The 10,002-nt window shown below is 59.8% G+C and overlaps 1 long non-coding RNA gene across 1 annotated transcript; it reads left to right on the forward strand.

The window, feature by feature from the left end:
* Nucleotides 1-5,208: 5,208 nt before the first annotated feature.
* LOC149523483 (uncharacterized) lies at nucleotides 5,209-9,692 on the forward strand. The gene is made up of 2 exons (XR_016347068.1): nucleotides 5,209-7,721; nucleotides 8,014-9,692. It is a non-coding gene; the product is annotated as an uncharacterized LOC149523483 (long non-coding RNA).
* The last annotated feature ends 310 nt before the right edge of the window (nucleotides 9,693-10,002 follow it).

Here is a 10,002-nt window from a genome sequence, read left to right on the forward strand (position 1 = left end):
AGCCCTGGCCGGGTTGATTTAGTTGGGATTGGTCCTGCCTAGCGCAGGGGGCTGGACTTGACCTTCTGAGGTCTCTTCCAGCTCTGTGGTTCTAGGATTCTGAGAGCGCGTCTGCACTGGCATGTGCTTTTACGCAAGAGCATCCGTGCCAGTGTGGACGCTCTCTTGCGCAATAAACTCCGATGGCCGTTTTAACCGTCGGCCTTTCTTGCGCAAGAAATTCCTGTTACCTGTCCGCACTGGCCTGTGCCGGAAGGGCTCTTGCGCAAGAGGCTTCTTCCTGAGCAGGAGCATCCTAGTTCTTGCGCCAGGAGCCCTGGTTGTACACAGGAGAAGGTCAGTTTCCTTGCGCAAGCACACACGGCCAGTGTAGACAGGCAGCAAGTTTCCGCGCAAGAGCGGCCGTTTTGGCGCGAGATGGCGCCAGTGCAGACACAGCCTCAGTGTGTTCAAACCGGACGCAGCCGAGGCAGCCCCCCCCAACCCGCCTCACGCTGCCCCGCTGCACTTTGTAAGGCAGCAGCAGCATCTGCCTGTCCCACACAAGCCCGCTGGGCAGTTGGGTGTGTGTGTGGGGGGGGGGGTATTTGGTGGGGGGAGCTGACTGCTGGGGGTAGGGAGGAGCAGAGTGGGGGGTTGGGGAGGAGCAGACTGAATGAAGAGTTTGGTGGGGGGAGCAGAGTGGGGGGGTTGGGGAGGAGCAGACTGAATGAAGAGTTTGGTGGGGGAGCAGAGTGGGAGGGTTTGGTGGTGCTGGAGTAGACTGCAGGGGGGGTTGGGGTGGAATAGAGTGCAGGGGGGGCAGAGTGGGGGAGTTTGGTGGGGGGGCAGAGTGGGGGGGTTGGGGTGGAGTAGAGTGCGGGGGGCAGAGTGGTGGGGGGAGCTGACTGCTGGGGGTAGGGAGGAGCAGAGTGGGGGGTTGGGGAGGAGCAGACTGAATGAAGAGTTTGGTGGGGGGAGCAGAATAGGGGGGTTGGGGAGGAGCAGACTGAATGAAGAGTTTGGTGGGGGAGCAGAGTGGGGGGGTTTGGTGGTGCTGGAGTAGACTGCAGGGGGGGTTGGGGTGGAGTAGAGTGCAGGGGGGGCAGAGTGGGGAGTTGGGGGGCAGAGTGGGGGGTTGGGAGGCAGACTACAGGGGGGTTTGGTGGGGGGGCAGACTACAGGGGGGTTGGTGGGGGGCAGAGTGGGGGGGTTTAGTGGTGCTGGAGTAGACTGCGGGGGTTGGGGTGGAGTAGAGTGCGGGGGGGCAGAGTGGGGGGTTGGGGGGCAGACTACAGGGGGTTTGGTGGGGGGGCAGAGTGGGGGGTTGGGGGGCAGAGTGGGGGGTTTGGGGGCACTACAGGGGGTTTGGTGGGGGGGCAAAGAGGGGGGTTTAGTGGGGGGCAGAGTGGGGGGTTGGGGGCAGACTACAGGGGGGTTTGGTGGGGGGGCAGAGTGGGGGGTTGGGGGGCAGACTACAGGGGGTTTGGTGGGGGGGCAGAGTGGGGGGCTGGGGGCAGAGTGGGGGGTTGGGGGGCAGACTACAGGGGGTTTGGTGGGGGGCAGAGTGGGGGGTTGGGGGGCAGAGTGGGGGGTTTGGGGGGCACTACAGGGAGGTTTGGTGGGGGGGCAGAGTGGGGGGTTGGGGGGCAGACTACAGGGGGGTTTGGTGGGGGGCAGAGTGGGGGGCGGGGGGGCAGAGTGGGGGGTTGGGGAGCAGACTACAGGGGGGTTTGGTGGGGGGCAGAGTGGGGGGCTGGGGGGCAGAGTGGGGGGCTGGGGGGCAGACTACAGGGGGTTTGGTGGGGGGGCAGAGTGGGGGGTTGGGGGGCAGACTACAGGGGGGTTTGGTGGGGGGGCAGAGTGGGGGGCTGGGGGGCAGAGTGGGGGGTTGGGGGGCAGACTACAGGGGTTTGGTGGGGGGGCAGAGTGGGGGGTTGGGGGGCAGACTACAGGGGGGTTTGGTGGGGGGGCAGAGTGGGGGGTTGGGGGGCAGACTACAGGGAGGTTTGGGGGGGCAGAGTGGGGGGGTTGGGGGTCAGAGTGGGGGGCTGGGGGGCAGACTACAGGGGGGTTTGGTGGGGGGCAGAGTGGGGGGTTGGCAGGTCCTGACGTCACAGGACAAGCCGGCTGGGCAGTTTGGGGGGGGGGCTCTCTGAGGCGGGGGGGGCCGAGGGGAGCAGGGAAAGTAGCCGCGGTGGCTTGTGGGAAACGTTCCGTGCCCCAATCCGCAGCTCCCATGGGCTGTCCGATTGGGCGGGAGCAGCGGAAGTGACATCACAATCCAGCCGCTGATCCAGGGGTTGGTCTCGCGCGGTGTCACGCCCAGCGTGAGCGATGCATCCTGGGAGTTGTAGTTCCCACAGTGCGGCCTCCCGGGGCGTGTCTAAGTCCGCCCCGCTCCCTCCCGCCCCGCGTCCTAGGCCGTCATAGCCACGCCCAGCGTGTTCCAGCCTCTCCCCGCCCCCAACTGTATCGTAGGGCGCCCCCGCAGCGCTACTCAGGCCCCGCCCCTGTCTGCCCCGCCCCGCGATCCTCAGCCCCCCCGCTCTGCACAGCCCACCCCCCGCTCTGCACAGCCCCCCCCCCCCGAGCTGCATCCCCCTCCCCCACCTTCCACCCCACCTGCATCAACTGCTCCATTCTACACCCCCCCCCCAACCTGCACCTGTTACCCCCCCAGGCCATTCTACACCCCCCCCCAACCTGCACCTGTTACCCCCCCCAGGCCATTCTACACCCCCCCCAACCTGCACCTGTTACCCCCCCAGGCCATTCTACACCCCCCCCCAACCTGCACCTGTTACCCCCCCAGGCCATTCTACACCCCCCCCCAACCTGCACCTGTTACCCCCCCAGGCCATTCTACACCCCCCCCCAACCTGCACCTGTTACCCCCCCAGGCCATTCTACACCCCCCCCCAACCTGCCCCTGTTACCCCCCCAGGCCATTCTACACCCCCCCCCAACCTGCCCCTGTTACCCCCCCCGGCCATTCTACACCCCCCCCCCAACCTGCCCCTGTTACCCCCCCCGGCCATTCTACCCCCCCCCCCAACCTGCACCTGTTACCCCCCCCAGGCCATTCTACCCCCCCCCAACCTGCACCTGTTACCCCCCCCAGGCCATTCTACACCCCCACCCAACCTGCACCTGTTACCCCCCCCCCCAGGCCATTCTACACCCCCACCCAACCTGCACCTGTTACCCCCCCCCAGGCCATTCTACACCCCCACCCAACCTGCACCTGTTACCCCCCCCCCGGGCCATTCTACACCCCCCACCCAACCTGCACCTGTTACCCCCCCGGGCCATTCTACACCCCCCACCCAACCTGCACCTGTTACCCCCCCGGGCCATTCTACACCCCCCCACCCAACCTCACCTGTTACCCCCCCGGGCCATTCTACACCCCCCACCCAACCTGCACCTGTTACCCCCCCGGGCCATTCTACACCCCCCACCCAACCTGCACCTGTTACCCCCCCGGGCCATTCTACACCCCCCACCCAACCTGCACCTGTTACCCCCCCGGGCCATTCTACACCCCCCACCCAACCTGCACCTGTTATCCCCCCCCAGTCCTTTCAACACCCCCCTCTCAACCTGCAAGCCCCTCCCCCGGCCCCCAGGCCATTCTACACCCCCCACTCCCCTGCCCCCCTCCCCTGCCCTCCAGTCCATTCTACACCCGCCACCCAATCTGCACCCCCTCCCCCAGTCCTTTCAACACTCCCAGCGCAACCTGCACCCCTCTTCCCCAGTCCATTCAATACCCCCCTGCCCAGCCTGCACCCCCGTTACCCTACCCCCAGTTTATTCAATATCCTTAGCTCAACCTGCACCCTCCTCACACTCCCTGTGCACTCTACACCTCAACCCAACCTGCACCCCCATTCTTCTCACTCTTCACTCCATTCAGCACCCCTAGTCCAACGTACACCCCCATTCCCCCGCTTCCCAGTCCAACCTGCATCCCTAGCCCGACCTGCCCCTCTTCCTCTGCCCCCTCTGCCCCCAGTGCTTCCCACACCCCCTTTCACTCCACCCCCAGTCCAACAGCACCCCTACTCCTCCTACCGCAGCCTAACCTGCCCCCCCATTATCTGTGCTGCAGCCGAACCGGCACCTCCCTTCCCTCACTTCCCCAGTGCATTACAACACCCCCAAGCCAATCTTATCCCCCATGAGTGCCCTCGCTCGCTTCAACCATATTTTTATCCTTCGGGTCCCTTGCTTTCCTTCCTCTCCACAACGCCCAAACCAACATGTCCCCTCTAGCCCCTTTCTCCATTCATGGGGTCTATCGGTCCCCCATTTTGCTCCCTGCAACACCCCCAAGCTCACCCCGACCTGCGCCCTCTTCCTGCCCATCCCCCGTACGTGGGACCTCTCAGCTCCCTGTTGGCTTCCTTCCCAACCCACACACCCTCCTCGCACACCCCTGTCTCGCCAGGTCTGCGACCTTCCAGCCTCCCTTCTTCCTTCCTTCCCAACCCACACACCCTGTCTCGCCAGGCCTGGAACCTGTCAGCCTCTGTTATTCCTTCGTCCGCGCCCTCAAGTTGCACTCCTACCCCCTCAGTCCTCCTTCTTCCCAACACTGGCAGCCTGCCATATCCTTCCCTAATCTGCTCCCCGCACCGGTTCTCCCTCCATTCATGGGATCCCTTAAGCCCCAGCTCTCCCCAGTTCCAATTATTGTTCCCCATGAACTTGCTGAGTTGACTTTGCCCGCCAACCAAGGGCCCTCAAACACTCCTCCATGCTATTCTTCAACTCTGGGGCCTCTAAATCCCCCAAACTGTCAGTGTCCCTGGGATCCTCAGACCTCTCCCCTCCACAGTGCAGCCCCCAATACCACGTATTCAAGACAGTCACACTTAGGGGCTGCGTCTAGACTGGCATGATTTTGTGAAATACTTTTAACGGAAAAGTTCTTCCGTTAAAAGTATTTCCGCAAAAGAGCGTCTAGATTGGCAGGGATGCTTTTGCACAAAAAGTGCTTTTGCGCAAGAAAGCTCCGATAGCCATTTTAGCCATCGGGGCTTTCTTGCAGAAAAAATGACGGTGCCTGTCTACACTGGCCTTGTTGTGCGAGTATTCCTGCGCAAGAGGGCTTATCCCTGAGCGGGAGTGTCAAAGTGTTTGCGCAAGAAGGACTGAATTCTTCCATTAGAACGTCAGTGCTCTTGCGCAAATTCAAGCGGCCAGTGTAGACAGCTGGGAAGTTTTTGCACAAGCGGCCGCTTTTGCGCAAAATCTTGCTAGTCTAGATGCGCCCACGTAGAGACCAAAATAGGAAATGAACTTCTCCACTGATCAGCCCCTTTGAGACTCTATTCTTCGCAGTGCTGCTGTCTCCATCCACAGGACATGGGCAGGTCTGCTGGGTGAACATCTCCACAGATGTGGTCTTGGGAGCCTTCAAAAAAGTAGGGGACAACTAGCAGTCGGTTTCATCACAGGCCATGAGCTTCCTTTTGGGTACGAAGAATTCTGCTGGGTATGCTCTGTAAGGAGACTATTTGGATGTGGGCTCAAAGCGCTCTTCTCCACTGGTATTTCTGCAGTGCCAGGGAGAGGCGGAGTGGGAGGGTGGAAGACAGCAGCATAATTTAGATGTGAGAAGAGGTTACGCGACATTACGGACTGACATGCCAACGTATTCCCTTTTACGTTGTCAGGTGTACTGGTTTCCCTGGTACAGAGAGACTGAAAAGTAAGTTGCTTGGTTTGATTTCCCCCTTTGCTGGGTTGGGTAGCGAGCGATAGGAAGTCAACCCTCCCGGTGTCCTCCCGTCTGGGGACGGAACAGAAACGAGAACAGCGAGCTCTGGAGCTTGGTCGAAGCGAGGAGAGAACCGTGCGGCTGGGAGCGGAGCAGCCGTCACTGTCACGGAGATAAGTGTCAGGTCTGGAAATCTCTCGGCTTACGGCCCACTCGTCCCTAGGAAGGGAAGTCACGTTTTCTTAGACAGCGAGTCCGAGCGGAGGTTCGCGAGGTGCTTCCTTGGTGGTGGGAGAAACAGGGCTCCCGTGGGTCAGGGGTGCTGGTTTCTCTGGAACACGGTGTCCTTTTCAGCAGACGCTTGGCTCGAGGAGGAAGATGCAGGGTGGTAAGGTTGCTGGCTCCCTCTCATGTGTTTCTCTCTTGTTGCTCTCTAGTATTGGCCAATACGTTCTGTCTGTCTGTTTCTGTCTGTGTCTTTGTCCTTGCTCTGCTTCTGCCGTGTCCTTGTACAGCACACTTGCAGGCATTCCAGGTGAGCATCTCCAAGGGTTAAGGGCTCACGAGCCAACGGGAATTCTGCAGGTACGCAAGTCGCGCAAGGGAGAGCGGTGGTGCGTCATGGCTGACCTGACTCAGTGTTCTTGTAGAGGACCCGATACATAGGCGAGAGGGGGGGAAAGGGCTAAAGGATAGAATTCCCAGAGCCACAGACCTTAGTGAGTGAGAGCTCACGCTGGGGTTTTTCTTCCGCGCTTGCAGACGAATCGGCGCGGGGCCGTGTCCGGAGAAGAAACCGTCCGAGATGGACTGGAGCTGCCTGGACGTGATTTTTGGAACACAGGAGGGGTTCTTAGCGTTCGGCCTTCCTATGGCTCTGCGTGAGTAGGAGACGGGTGCTCTGAAATCTTCAAGCGTCCTGGCAGTAGGTTTCTTCTGAGGCAGAGAGCTTCCTGCTGGGGCACGGAGCCTGGTGGCTTGGGGACTGGGGAACGGGCAGTAGTCGGTTCAACAGAGCGTGGATAGAGATTCAAGGCCTCCTTTCTCTCCGTGTTTCTACAGTTGCAGCGGGAGGGGGTGGCTGCGGTGGGTTATAGGGGAGGAAAAGCGATGCCGCGGACTGAAGGGCTAAGTTTGTTTTTTCCCTCTTTGCTGGGTTCGGTAGCAAGCGATAAGAAGTCAGTCGTCCCGGTGTCCTCCCGTCTGGGGATGGAACGAAAAGGAGAACAGCGAGCTCGGGAGCTTGGTCGAAGCGAGGCGAGAACCGTCCGGCTGGGAGCGGAGCAGCCATCGCTGTCACGGAGATAAGTGTCGGGTCTGGAAATCTCTCGGCTTACGGCCCGCTCGGTTCTAGGAAGGGAAGTCACGTTTTCTGAGACAGCGAGTCCGAGCGGAGGTTTCCGAGGTGCTGCCTTGGTTGTGGGAGAAAGAGCTCTCCCGTTTGTCAGTGGTGCTGGTTTCTCTGGACCACGGTGTCCTTCTCAGCAGACGCTCGGCTCGAGGAGGGAGACGCAAGGTGGTAAGGTTTCTGGCTGCCTCTCGTGTGTTTCTCTCTTGTTGCTCTCCCGTATTGGCCAATACGTTCTGTCTGTCTGTTTCTGTCTGTGTCTCTGTCCTTGTTCTGCTTCTGCCGTGTCCTTCTACGGGACACTTGCAGGCATTCCAGGTGAGCATCTCCACGGGTTAAGGGCTCCGGAGACAACGGGAATCATGCAGGTACGCAAGGTAGAGCAAGGGAAAGTGGTGGTGCATCAGGGGTGACTGACTCAGTGTTCTTGTAGCGGTCCCGATAGAGAGGGGAGGGAGGGGCAAGGTCTAAAGGATAGAAGTCCCGCAGCCAGAGACCTTAGTGAGTGAGAGCTCACGCTGGGGTTTTTCTTCCGCGCTTGCAGACGAATCGGCGCGGGGCCGTGTCCGGAGAAGAGACCGTCCGAGATGAACTGGAGCTGCCTGGACGTGATTTTTGGGACACAGGAGGGGTTCTTAGCGTTCGGCCTTCCCATGGCTCTGCGTGAGTAGGAGATGGGTGCTTTGAAATCTTCAAGCGTCCTGGCAGTAGGTTTCTTCTGAGGCAGAGAGCTTCCTGCTGGGGCACGGAGCCTGGTGGCTTGGGGACTGGGGAAGGGGCAGTAGTCGGTTCAACAGAGCGTGGATAGAGATTCAAGGCCTCCTTTCTCTCCGTGTTTCTACAGTTGCAGCGGGAGGGGGTGGCTGCGGTGGGCTATAGGGGAGGAAAAGCGATGCCGCGTCCTTGCGGACTGAAGGGCTAAGTTTGTTTTTGCCCTCTTTGCTGGGTTCGGTAGCAAGCGATAAGAAGTCAGTCGTCCCGGTGTCCTCCCGTCTGGGGATGGAACGAAAAGGAGAACAGCGAGCTCGGGAGCTTGGTCGAAGCGAGGCGAGAACCGTCCGGCTGGGAGCGGAGCAGCCATCGCTGTCACGGAGATAAGTGTCGGGTCTGGAAATCTCTCGGCTTACGGCCCGCTCAGTTCTAGGAAGGGAAGTCACATTTTCTGAGACAGCGAGTCCGAGCGGAGGTTTCCGAGGTGCTGCCTTGGTTGTGGGAGAAAGAGCTCTCCCGTTTGTCAGTGGTGCTGGTTTCTCTGGACCACCGTGTCCTTCTCAGCAGACGCTCGGCTCGAGGAGGGAGACGCAAGGTGGTAAGGTTTCTGGCTGCGCCTCGTGTGTTTCTCTCTTGTTGCTCTCCCGTATTGGCCAATAGGTTCTGTCTGTCTGTTTCTGTCTGTGTCTCTGTCCTTGCTCTGCTTCTTCGGTGTCCTTCTACGGGACACTTGCAGGCATTCCAGGTGAGCATCTCCATGGGTTAAGGGCTCCGGAGCCAACGGGAATCATGCAGGTACGCAAGGTAGAGCAAGGGAAAGTGGTGGTGCATCAGGGGTGACTGACTCAGTGTTCTTGTAGCGGTCCCGATAGAGAGGGGAGGGAGGGGCAAGGTCTAAAGGATAGAAGTCCCGCAGCCAGAGACCTTAGTGAGTGAGAGCTCACGCTGGGGTTTTTCTTCCGCGCTTGCAGACGAATCGGCGCGGGGCCGTGTCCGGAGAAGAGACCGTCCGAGATGGACTGGAGCTGCCTGGACGTGATTTTTGGGACACAGGAGGGGTTCTTAGCGTTCGGCCTTCCCATGGCTCTGCGTGAGCAGGAGATGGGTGCTTTGAAATCTTCAAGCGTCCTGGCAGTAGGTTTCTTCTGAGGCAGAGAGCTTCCTGCTGGGGCACGGAGCCTGGTGGCTTGGGGACTGGGGAAGGGGCAGTAGGCGGTTCAACAGAGCGTGGATAGAGATTCAAGGCCTCCTTTCTCTCACGTTTGCTGAGACAGCGAGTCCGAACGGAGGTTCCACTCCCGCAGTACATTTCAACATCCCCCTCACACAAGCTGCACCCCCACCAGTGCTCTTCCCTAGCCCATACCCCCTATTCCTGGTGTCCCTCAGTTTCCCTTCTTCTCTCCACAGACTCAGAGCAACGTGTAACCCCAGAGCATCCCTCCCTTCACGGGGCCCATCAGCCCCTCTTTTTCCTCCCTAGAACACTCCCCCATCCCGCAGTCTATCCCTATCCCTACCTTTCCCCCGTCTATAGGACCCTTAAACCCCGTTTCTTTCCTTCCCAACCCACAGTCCCTCCCCCCACACTCCCATCCCGCGTGCCATGTGACCCCCATCACTACCTTCCCCCCAGGCCTCCTTCCACACGTAAGGACTCCCTCAACCACTCTCCTCTTCCTCCTCAACAAGCCCCCATCCCAAGCCATCCCACACTCCAGACCCTTCCAATCCATGCTCCCATCCATTGGGTCCCACCCCCCTTCTCTTCCTTTCTACACCCACATCCCATAGCAACCTGCACTCCTAACGCTGCCCTTCCTCCATCCATGCCTACACCCATACACGGTATGCGTGCTTTAGTTTGTTTTGATAAACAACAGCAATCTCTCAACTGTAAAAGCTAGATTTTAATTAAACAAATGTAGTTTGTGTAATTTCTAACAGCAGGAGGGGAGCGGGAGAAGTTGTGCGTATGTTACTCCTCATTGAGGGGAGGGGAACTGCAATTGAGTGCTGGACGATTTTCTAGGTAAGCCTTACGGTATAGAGCTGTTTGCAGACTCTGTGTTTCTACACTTGGTGCTTCCCAACCTGTGTGGGCTCCCAGAGGCCAGAGAGCCTAAGTCAGCAAAACAGGGAGAGGCAGCCAAGGCTAGTGGAGCAAGTAGTCTCAGTGAAATCCCAGCACATCCGGTGGCATCCCAGAAGGAGGACCAAACCCATCAGAAGC

Source organism: Pelodiscus sinensis, chromosome 17, assembly GCF_052426305.1.
Source record: "Pelodiscus sinensis isolate ZL-2025 chromosome 17, ASM5242630v1, whole genome shotgun sequence".
Taxonomy (NCBI): Eukaryota; Metazoa; Chordata; order Testudines; family Trionychidae; genus Pelodiscus; species Pelodiscus sinensis.